Raw genomic sequence first — 11177 nt, forward strand, 5'->3', positions numbered from 1 at the left:
ACATTTCAGCTTCAAATCCATCCGGCAGTACATAAAAAGTTATGCAATATGTCCTATTGAATCTGCAGTAAATTAAGTTGAACAATGATCTCAATGAAATAATTATCTTCTGTTTTGGCCTTTTATGCTCATCTCTGCATTTCCTAAACATATTGTTCCATTCACAATTGCAGAAAGTAGCACATTTACCATGAAGAGTGTTAGTTCCATTTCATACCCTAAAGACTTGCTGGGAGGTTAATAGGTCTCTTTAAGTTGGTCTTAGTGTTTAAAGTGAAGAATAGAAACAGGGCATTATACAATGCATTGAAGAAGGGGTCAGGCCCGAAGCATCGAGTGTCCATTGTTTTCCACAGATGAAGCTGTGTTTCTCCAGCACTTCTGTGTACTGCTCTCATTCTCCAGCATCTGCAGACTCCTAATTTACCACCCACCAATAGAATCGAGAGGGAGGGTGAAGAGAATAAAAAGGGATTAAGGGATGAATAAAAAGGTTGTTCAAGGGAGCTGAGCTATAGGGTGAGGTTGAATAGGTGCACAGGAGGGTGAGGGGTGATCTCACAGAGATGCACAAAATCTCAAGAGGTATAGATTGGGTGAACACAGCAAGTTTTTTGCTTGGAGTAGGGGAATTGGTAACTAGGGGACATAGGTTTAAGGTGAGGGGAGTAGAGATTTAACAGGAACCTGGGGGTTAACATTTTTAAACAGAGGGCAGTTGGTGTTTGGTTGAGTCAGGTACAATTGCAATTTTTAAGAAAAGGTTGTGCAGATACAGTGATAGGATGGGTTTAGAAGAACATGGGCCAAATTCAGGCAGGTGGGACTAGTGTCGGTGGGACATTTTGGTCGGCTTGGTTGGGCCAAAGGGCTTGTTTCCATTGTGTGAGTCTATGAATCTATGTCATTATGACTCGATGAAAGCAGGAAAGTGAGGAACTCAAGCACTGCAGATGCTGGAGTCTTGAGAGATGAGAAGCTGGAGGGACTCAGCAGATCAGACAGAATTTCAACAAAGGGTTCCCAACCCCAAATATTAACAGTCCATCACTCTCCACTGAGCCCCTCCAGCTTCTCACTGCTTGCTCAGGATTCCAATAGTTCTTGTGTTTATCATGAAGACATTTCATTTGGTCTTGGATGAAACCTGCATCTTTCTGAAGGAATGGCAATAAAATAGCTATCCTGAAATTAGGGGAAAGCCTCTTTGCCAATATCACGCTTTGTTCAAGAACCTGTTGGGACTTCCAAATTCTCAAACTGAAGCCAAGTCCATGTAGTTTGGAGTAAGTAATCAACCATCTTCATCAGACCCTATAACCACTGGGGGATATCAGAGTGAAACCCTCAAGTTTCACGCTGTGAAATGCTCGTGGCCACTTTCATACTCTGCAGTTTTCCTGATTATATGGCACTTCAGAAGTGGGAGTTGGTATCCATGAACTGATGGAGGGAGAATATTTGAAACCCTGGATGTCAAATTCCAAAATTCTCCAGTGACCCATGTTATTTTATGGGCTGGGAAAGAGACTACAATTTTCTCAGTTAAAATTATTAGGGTGTGCCATAAACCATGCTCCCCTGAGTCTCTTTTACTGTTGTCAGGCAAGAATTATAAATATCTTTGTGGTCCTTTTTGCCTAACGGAGGTTATCTAATAGAAACTCACTGCACAGAAGGAGGCCATTTGGCCCATTGTGTCTGGCAATATAAAGCAATATTTAAATGTTCCATCTGCTGCTTCCCCTTTCCACTACATTGTATTTTCTTCTGACTTTCTGTATATCCAATTTCCTTTAGTGAGCAACTATTGAATCTGCTTCCAGCAACATTTGCAGGCAAGGCATTCCAACTCTCTCCATGAAAGAATTTTTAAAAATCTCTTCTCTCTTGGCTTTCTGCCAATCTATTTAAATCACTGAGTGCTTTCTGATGGTATTATTGCAGAGGCAATATAAAACTCTGGGAGGTAGTGGAAGAAGTTCTGGAATAGATCAAAAGTGGGATGCAGTGTGATCCAGAAGCCAAATACTGACCATTGACAGAATCTGCTGTTGAGTCCTAGACTGTTACAGCCTACAGGCCTAGCTGGTCTGCACTGAGCAACATGCCCTCTTGCTTTAGTCCCACTTGGCCACATTAGGGCCATACCATTCCATTTCTCTCCCATCCATTGAGTTATCCAAGTGTCTCTTAAAGAATCAGAATTTATTGTCATGAACAAGTCATGAAATTCGGTGTTCTGCGGCAGCATCAGAGTGGAAACATTCATGTTATAACCATCTTACAACATTATGTATAAAAAAAAATAAGAGTACATGAAAAGTAAGCCAGTGTGTTTGGTTCGCTGATTATTCAGGAATCTGATAGCAGAGGGGACGAAGCTGTCCTTGTACCATTGAGTGCTCATCTTTACACTCCTGTACCTCCTTCATGATGATAGCAGAGTGAAGAGGGCATGGTCTGGGTGGTGGGGGTCTTTAAAAATAGAGGCTGCTTTTTTAAGACAACATCTTAAAGGAAGCGAACATACCCAAAACGTATGCAGATTGTAGGTTAATTGGCGGGGGGGGGGGGTGGCGGGGGAGGGAGAGCACAGGGTCAAGGTCCGGAAGGGCCTGTTACCGCATTGTATATCTAAATACCCGCCTTCACCTTATAACATGAACTCACCATCCTCTGAGTGAAGACCCATCCCCTTACATGCCTTCTAAGTCCAAGTCCCCTTACAAAATGTGTTAAAACTTTTGAAGTTTTCTTAAAAATAAGATGTAAAAAATGGTGACATGGCAGATAATAGATTAAAAAAAAGAGCTTGAATAATACAATGCCTTTGCTATCCTTGTTCGGAAGCACATGAATTATTTACAAATTGATATAAATGTCATTCTATAGCAAGCAACTTTCACACACGTCGTATTTTGTGGGTTCTGCATTTATTTCCAGAGCTGAGTATCACTGTCGCTCATTCATTAAATGTCACAGAGCTTCATTAAACCTAACCCATCCTTAATTGAGGCTGGGACTGTGTATGTACAATGCACAGTGACAATAACCCACCAACCTGGTGTAATAATTATACTGAACATTAATATAGGGAAGACACACCAAAATGAGATCCCACATCAGCAATGAAGTGGAATGGAAAAAAAAACAGATTTAAAGTAGGTTAAAAGGAGAATGCAAGCAAAAAACAATCAAAATTCTAAGCCTACAGAGCATATTTACATCCAGAATTGCCAAGATTTTCTAATCTAATTTCCTTGGAATCTATGCTATTTAATGGGCCACACTCAAGCTGCATTTGATGTGTTCACTGTGATCTTGGGTGATCTCAAATACAGTTGTGTCTGGATTCCTTTTTATTTCTCTGCAGAGGTCAAAAGTCACAGGGCCTTTCAGCTTGGTGTCAGATCATTCTAGGTTGTTGCCGTTGATCTCTGCCACCTCCCTGCTCAAAGACGTACCTTGGCTGAGCTCTGTCCTCAGAGAGAGGAGGCTGTGCTTACTCTTTCCTCTTCTCTTATACCTTCACCAATGAAGCAATTAAACAAACCTGAGTGCTCACAAACATCTGTGAAGCCAAATGCCCCAAACATTATGGTACCCTGAAAAGTGCTGTAATTCCTACATCGTCAAAACAAAATGTATACAAATAACCTTGAATAAAATCTGGAATGTGCAATTTAATTACATGTGAATCGTTTGTTTACAAATTTAAAATTGTGGAACACTGGGGAAAATAAAGGGAAGAAGTGTCTTTGTTCCAAACTTTATGGAGGGCACTGTAGATGAATCTCCATGTAGCCCAAGAACCAGATCTCGGAACCTCATGGACGTATCCATATATGAAGCATTGACTTTTGTTTCTCAAGCAATATTAGAACCATAGAACCGTAAAATAATACAGCACAGAAACATGCCCTTCTGCCCATTTAGTCAGTGCCAAACTATTATTCTGCCAAGTCCCATTGACCTGCACCCTCCACATCCCTCCCATCTATGAACCTATCCAATTATTTCTTAAATGTTAAAATTAAGCTTGCATCCACAACCTCCGCTGGCAGCTCATTCCACACTCTCACCATCATCTGAAGGTTCTCATAACCATCTCATCTTTCACCATTTACCCATGTCCTCTTGTTCCTGATTCACCTAACCTCAGTGGAAAAAGCCTGTTTGCATTTATCTACACTCCTCACAATTTTATGTACTTCTATCAAATCTCCCCTCATTCTCTTAAGATTCAGGTAATAAAGTCCTAACCTAAGTTATGCCTGACTTGTGTGGAGCCTCAGAGTATTGTGATTTTTAAAAACAAAGTACATGAAGGCACTTGGCTTCTAATTACAGGGATGACACCAGAATCGGAAGATTATGGCTATTATTGTTTTTGGAATATTTTATTTAAAATTTTAAAACCATAATACATACAATTAATACATAATATATATTAGTAAATGTACATGGTATATAGCCCCCCAAAAACCCCACTATCCCACCCTTTAATCAATGTAACTGTCCCCCCTTACATACTCCCTACCTAATTCCACCCCTAAACTACCATCTGTCTACCCCCCAAAAAAACAAAAAAGACCAAGAAGGAGATATAAACTACAATAACAGACAATTACCGTGGACTGAGGTACTTCCATCACAACAAGGCTGAAGTATTCAAAATATTAAACCCATGTAATCCAATGGCTATTATTGAAGTGTGAATAAACTGCAGGTCTTCTCCCTTGGAACAAAGTCTGAGAGATAATCTAATTTAAGTATTTAAAAACATTTAACACATTCGACAGTGTTAAGAAAGAAAAAATGTTTCACTCTTCAGCCAGGAGTTTAACTTGGAGCCATATGGGTGTTAATTTGTCTGTCTCCACTGCAGCCTTGTGGACACAATATCGAGTTCAACCACTGCAGGTCATTGACTTTCTTTATCTGTCTCAGAACTAGCTAATCCTGAGTAGCTGGTAAGAGATTAGGCAGGAACTGTGAGTAGAAATGATTAGTCAACATTCTGGGTCAGGACCCTTTCTCAATACTTGCTAAATTTAGTCTTGATAAAAGTCCTGACCCAAACCAAGGATTGATCTTTTCTCTCTCTGTGGACGCTGTCTGATTGGTTGAGTCTCCTACCTTCTCACTGTTTGCTCAGGATTCCAGACTCTCTTGTTTTTGATATAATAGTCAGGGCAGCGTGGTTGATGTAATGGTTAGTGTAACGCTATTACAGAACCAACAACCCAGATATGGATCCGCTGCTGTCTGTAAGGACTGTAAGGAGTTTGGACATTCTCCCTGTGACCCGTGTAGGGTTTCCATGGTGCTCTGTTTTCCACCCACTGTCCAAAATGTATGGGATTGATGGGTCAATTGCATATAATTGGGTGGTACAGTTTTCATGGGTCAGAGGGGGCTTCTACTATGCTGTATAATTAAAACTAAAAATGTTAAACAAAATGAATAAATTCAACAACTGAAGCCTTTCCACCTACAAGGAATTATAATTTGGAACTGCTGTTTATTTTGGCCATATAAATCAACTGGAAGATAAGTTGGGTCCCAGTTTTCAGCTTCACTTTATTTTAATGGTTTTATCATATATTGGGTGTATAAGTCGACCCTCCAAAAATTGCGATGACTGAACCATTGGGTGTTGCCTGAGGATGGTTGTTATCATGGAGGCTCTGGAAAAATGGCGAAAGTATGAAGCGAGCTTTAAGTTAAAAGTAATAGGAATGGTCAAGAAATCCAGCAACTGGGCTACTGCAAGAAAATGTGAGCTCTGTGAGAAGTTGGGAAGAGACTGGAGAAAGAAAGAAGAAACTTTAAGAAAAACACCACAAAGGCAATGTTCGAAGGGAAGAGGACTCCTTCCATTGGCCAGAGTTGGAAAATCATGTTGCAGCATGGGTACGTGAACAGAGGTAAGATTGCTGCATAGTCACCCGAAATAAAATAAGAGCCTTGGCACTGCAGTGGGACAAGTCACACCGAAAACGCAGTAAAAATTTTGAAGCCACTGTAGGCTGGAGCAATCATTTCATGAACAGGAAAAATCTGGTCTTACAACAAAAAACAAAAATTGCTCAAAAGGTCTTGATCACAAAATTATAAGTTTTCACGAGTTTATTATGTGGAACCAGCAGAAACACCAGTTTATATTGGCAAATATTAATAACATGGACAAAACCCCCCATGAATTTCGAGATGATAGGGAATAGAACAGTGGAACGGAAAGGTGTTAAAACTGTGGAAACCAGAAGTACAGACCACATAAGGTCCAGCTCTACCATGGTGTTAGCGTGCATGGCAGATGGGATGAAGTTAAGACCCATGATAATCTTCAAGCACAAACTTAATCCTAAAATGAAATTCCCAGTCGGTATTTTTGTACATTTTCATGAAAAAGGATGAATGGATGAAAATGGTGTAAAAATATGGATAGACAATGTGTGGAACAGGTGGCCAGAATGAAATTTGCTGGTCTGGGATATGTTTTGTAGCAATTAACTGAGAACTCTAAAAGTAGATTGACGGTACATAATACTTACACGGCAGTTATCCCAGGTGGTTTGACATCTATATTGCAAACTCTCGATGTCTGCTTGAACAAGCCATTCAAAGACCATCTGTGCAAGGAATGGAATACATGGATGAGTAGTGCAGAAAAATCGCTCACATAAGTCAGGGCAATGCATGATGCATCACTTTGTGCTCAAGGCATGGGACAAAGTGAAAGTAGAGAGTGTAATAAAATTGTTTAAAAAGTGTAGTTTCTCATGTGCGGTGAATGGCACGGAAGAAGGTTTATTGTGGGACATTGACAACGAAGCTGAAACCTCCTCATCAGATACAGACCTGGACCAATATGATGAATGTTTAAACAGTGGATGTTCTTGCTGCCATCTTTGCCTAGACGATGATAGGGATAATGATTTTGAAGGATTCTAAATGTGTTTTTTTTTCTATAAAAGTTTCATTCTAATATACTGGTAGCATGAAAATTTGTTGTAGTTGTTTTATTCTGTTTTTTCAAGGGTCGACTTATACATCAAATCGGTTTTCAAGAGTCAACCCTCATTTTTTTAGAGATTTTTGTGGGTTTCAAGACTCAACTTATACACCAAAATATATGGTAACTAAAGCAAGAACATGCAGGCGCTGCTAGGATTGAAGAATTGTGGAGAAGCAAAACAAACCATGACAGTGAAACAAACACAAGGATTTTCGTGATGGGTTAATATGGAGAAGAATCAGGATGCCATAGGATAATGTAACTAAATTTTCAAACATTCATTGCTGCAGTCAGAGGTTCCTACTTGCTTCATACCAGTGATGTGGAAGAGCTGAGTGAGCTGCCTCAATGATTGTCGCTCAGTTGCACTCACATCTACTGTGATTAAATGCTTTGAGAGGTTGGTCATGGCCAGAATTAACTCGTACCTAAATAAAGGCCTGGATCCAGTGCAATTTGAGTATTGCCACAATCGCTACACAGCTGATACAATCTCCCTGGCTCTTCTTTCAGTCCTGGATCAGCTGGACAACAGGAACACGTACTTTTTATTGAATACAGCAGAACCTCCCCATGCAACTATATCCTTGACTTCCTCATCAGAAGCCACAGTCAGTGTGAATCAATAACAATGTTTCCTCTTCACTAACAATCAAAACAAGAGCACCTCTAGCATTTGTGTTTAGCCCAGTCCTCTACGCTCCCTGCACCTGCGATTGCGTGACTATGTCACAACTACAACCTTGTGCTCATTGTTAGTAAAACTATGGAACTGACTGTGGACTTCAGGAAAGGGAAACCAGGAGAATGAGGGATTAGCAGTGGAGGGTGCCTACATCTCTAAAGATCGACATAAACCTTTCCTGTCGATGCAATCATGAAGAAGGCTTGCCAGCGGCTATATTTCATTAGGAGTTTGAGGCTATTTGGTACATCACCAAAGACTCTTGCAAATTTCGACAGGTGTACCATGGAGAGCATTCTGATTGGTTGCTTCACTGTCTGGTACAGAAGTGCCAATGCACAGGACAAGAAAAGGCAGCAGAGAGTTGTGAACTCGGCCAGTGCCAACATGGACATTAGTCTTCACTCCATTAAGGACATCAACAAGAAGCAGTGTCTCAAGAAAGCAGCCTCCATCATCAAGGACCTTCATCACCCAGGCAATGCCCTCTCCTCACTGTTACCATTATTACAGGAGGAAAAGGAGCCTAAAGGCGAACAGCCAACGGTACAAAAGCAGCTTCTTCTCCTCCGCATCTGATTTTTCAATGGATAATGAACCACAAACACTGCCTCATTTTTTCTCTTGTTTTTTGCACTAATTTATTTATTTTTATAAAAAATGCAATTTCTGGAATTTTTGCACCTGTAAAGCTGTTGAAACATCAAAATTCAAGGCACTTGTTCATGACGATAAATTCTAATTTTTGAACTAGCAGTCACTGCGTCACAACTGCAGAGATCTGGATTCAATCTTGACGAGGGTGGAGTTTGCTCATTCTCCCTGTGACTATATGGGTAACATAGAATACTACAGCACAGTACAGGCCCTTCAGCCCTCGATGTTGTACTGACCCATATCTTCCTTCCTAAAAAAGTACTAAACCCCCCCTATCCTGTAACCCTTTCATCCATGTGTCTGCCTAAGGGTCTCCTAAATGCCCCCAATGTTTCAGCCTCCACCACCATCCCTGGCAAGGCCTTCCATGCCCCCACAACTCCCTGTATAAAAAAAAGTCCCCTGATATTTCCTCTAAATTTCCCTCCCTTTACTTTGTACATATGTCCTCTGGTGTTTGCTGATCCTGCTCTGGGAAACAGTTGGTGGTGGTGTGGTGGGAGCACAGACTTGGTGGGCTCTAAGGTCAGTTTCTATGTGATATGACTCTAATTCCATGAAGAGTTTGCTGTTATGGCATCGATCTAAATGCTCTATTTTTGGGCTGAAAATACCATCTAATTGGAAATACTATCCAGATGGACTGAGCAGTGACACTTGCTGTGTACATATGAATTAAATAATTGGCTGGAGACCTTCCTTGGATTAAGGCACACAAATTAAACATGTAGCATTATACTGGCAAGTCAGTGTTAATAATTATTATAAAAGACCAGCACCTTTGGATTGATTGTAGGTCTGGTCTATGGTGATAAAATAACCATATAACCATTTACAGCACAGAAACAGGCCAGTTCGGTCCGACTAGTCCATGCCGAACATCTTCTCCCACCTAGTCCCACTGATCCGCATTTGGCCCATAACCCTCCACACCTCTCCTGTCCATAAACCTATCAAACTTTTTTTTGAATATTAACATCGATCTCGCTTCTACCACCTCTGTGGAAGTTCATTCCAAACCCCCACCACCCTCTGTGTGAAGAAATTTCCCCTCATGTTTCCCCTAAACTTTTCCCCCTTTACTCTCAATCCATGCCCTCTTGTTTGAATCTCCCCCACTCCCAATTGAAAAAGCCTGTTCATATTGACTCTATCTGTACCCCTTAAAATGTTGAATACCTCTATTAAATCACCCCTCAGTCTTCTATGCTCCAGGGAATAAAGTCCCAGCCTGCGTAACCTTTCTCTACTACTCAAACCCTGAAACCCCAGCCACATCTTCGTCAACCTCCTCTGCACTCTCTCTATTCTGTTTATATCCTTCCTGTAATTCGATGACCAAAACTGCGCACAGTATTCCAAATATGGCCTCACCAATGCCTTATTTAATTTTGACATAACATCCCAACTCCTCTGTTCAATACTCTGATTTATGAAAGCCAACATACTAAATGCCTTCTTCACCACCCTATCCGCGTGATTCAACTTTCAGAGAATTATGTACCATGACTCCTAAATCCCTTTATTCCACTGCACTCCTCAATCGTCTACCATTTAACGTGTATGTCCAATTTTGATTAGTCCTACCAAAATTATATATTGTGCTCCATCTCATGAACTTCAAGTTGTTCCTTCGACACAAAGAAAGCTATGCCTTTCTTCCCTTGATATTGCTGACAGGAGTTTCTATTCCCCACAAAATTGGATTATGGAACCATGGGGAATGATAATACCTGCTCTAATATTCATTGAGCAGCTCTATTTCTGCAGTTCTCTCTTCACACTGAATGAAGCAGTACAGATAAGTGCAGGAGGAGCTCAGCAGGTCAGGCAGTGTCCCTAGGAAGTAAGAGGCAGTCAATGCTTTGGGCACGAGCCCTTCTCCTGAAATGGCTCAAGCTCCAAATGTTGACTGCGTTTTACTTCCTATGGATGCTGCCTGACCTGCTGAGATCTTCCTGCACTTTTGTGTCTTGCTCTAGACCTCAGGACCTGCAGAGTTTCTTGTTTACCTCCAAATAAATGAAGCATCTTGATTTCCGTTACCTTCTTCGATAACTTATGACTTTCCAAAATCCTTCTGCAACCACAACATGACCAGTAATATTGAGTAGACATATTTCTTAGACTCCATGCACTAAACATGCCATACAATGACATATCAATGCCATATGCTCCCATAAGAAACGGATATGTAATTCAGCATCCCCAGTGTACTGACAATAACCAGACCAGCAGTGCGAGTATAAGACAGCTTTAATAAACTAATATGTACACGAAGAGGTCTTGTCTCTCTCCAAGACAAACCTGGAAGGCTAGACTGTAGCTCTGGACTGCTTGATGTACAAGGTCACCGGAATGACCCCTGGTGACCTAGTGGTGTAATTACATATCACCACACCCAGCACTTCCAAATGTGTTGTTTAAGGGATCGTGTTTAGTCATAGTCTCAAACACCACAGGAATGGACCCTTCAGCCCATCAATTCCATCATTGATAATATTTCCATTTTATTTTCCACACTAACACCACCCCAGATTTTACCACTCACCTACACATGAGGGGTAAACTTACAAAGGCCAATTAAATCACCTTCCGGCACATCCTCAAAACGTGGGAGGAAACTGGATCACCCGGAGGTAACCCATGCAGATCACGGGGAGAACATACCAACTTCACAGCACTGGAGGGCGGTATCGAACCAGCGTGACTGGGGGTGTGAAGCAGCTCCTTGACCAGCTGCATTAATGTGGTCTTATATCAGAAGGAAAGGAAACCAATGCCATTGGATATTTAACATCTACTCGAGGA

Source organism: Narcine bancroftii, chromosome 9 (genome assembly GCF_036971445.1).
Source record: "Narcine bancroftii isolate sNarBan1 chromosome 9, sNarBan1.hap1, whole genome shotgun sequence".
In the NCBI taxonomy this organism is placed as follows: Eukaryota; Metazoa; Chordata; class Chondrichthyes; order Torpediniformes; family Narcinidae; genus Narcine; species Narcine bancroftii.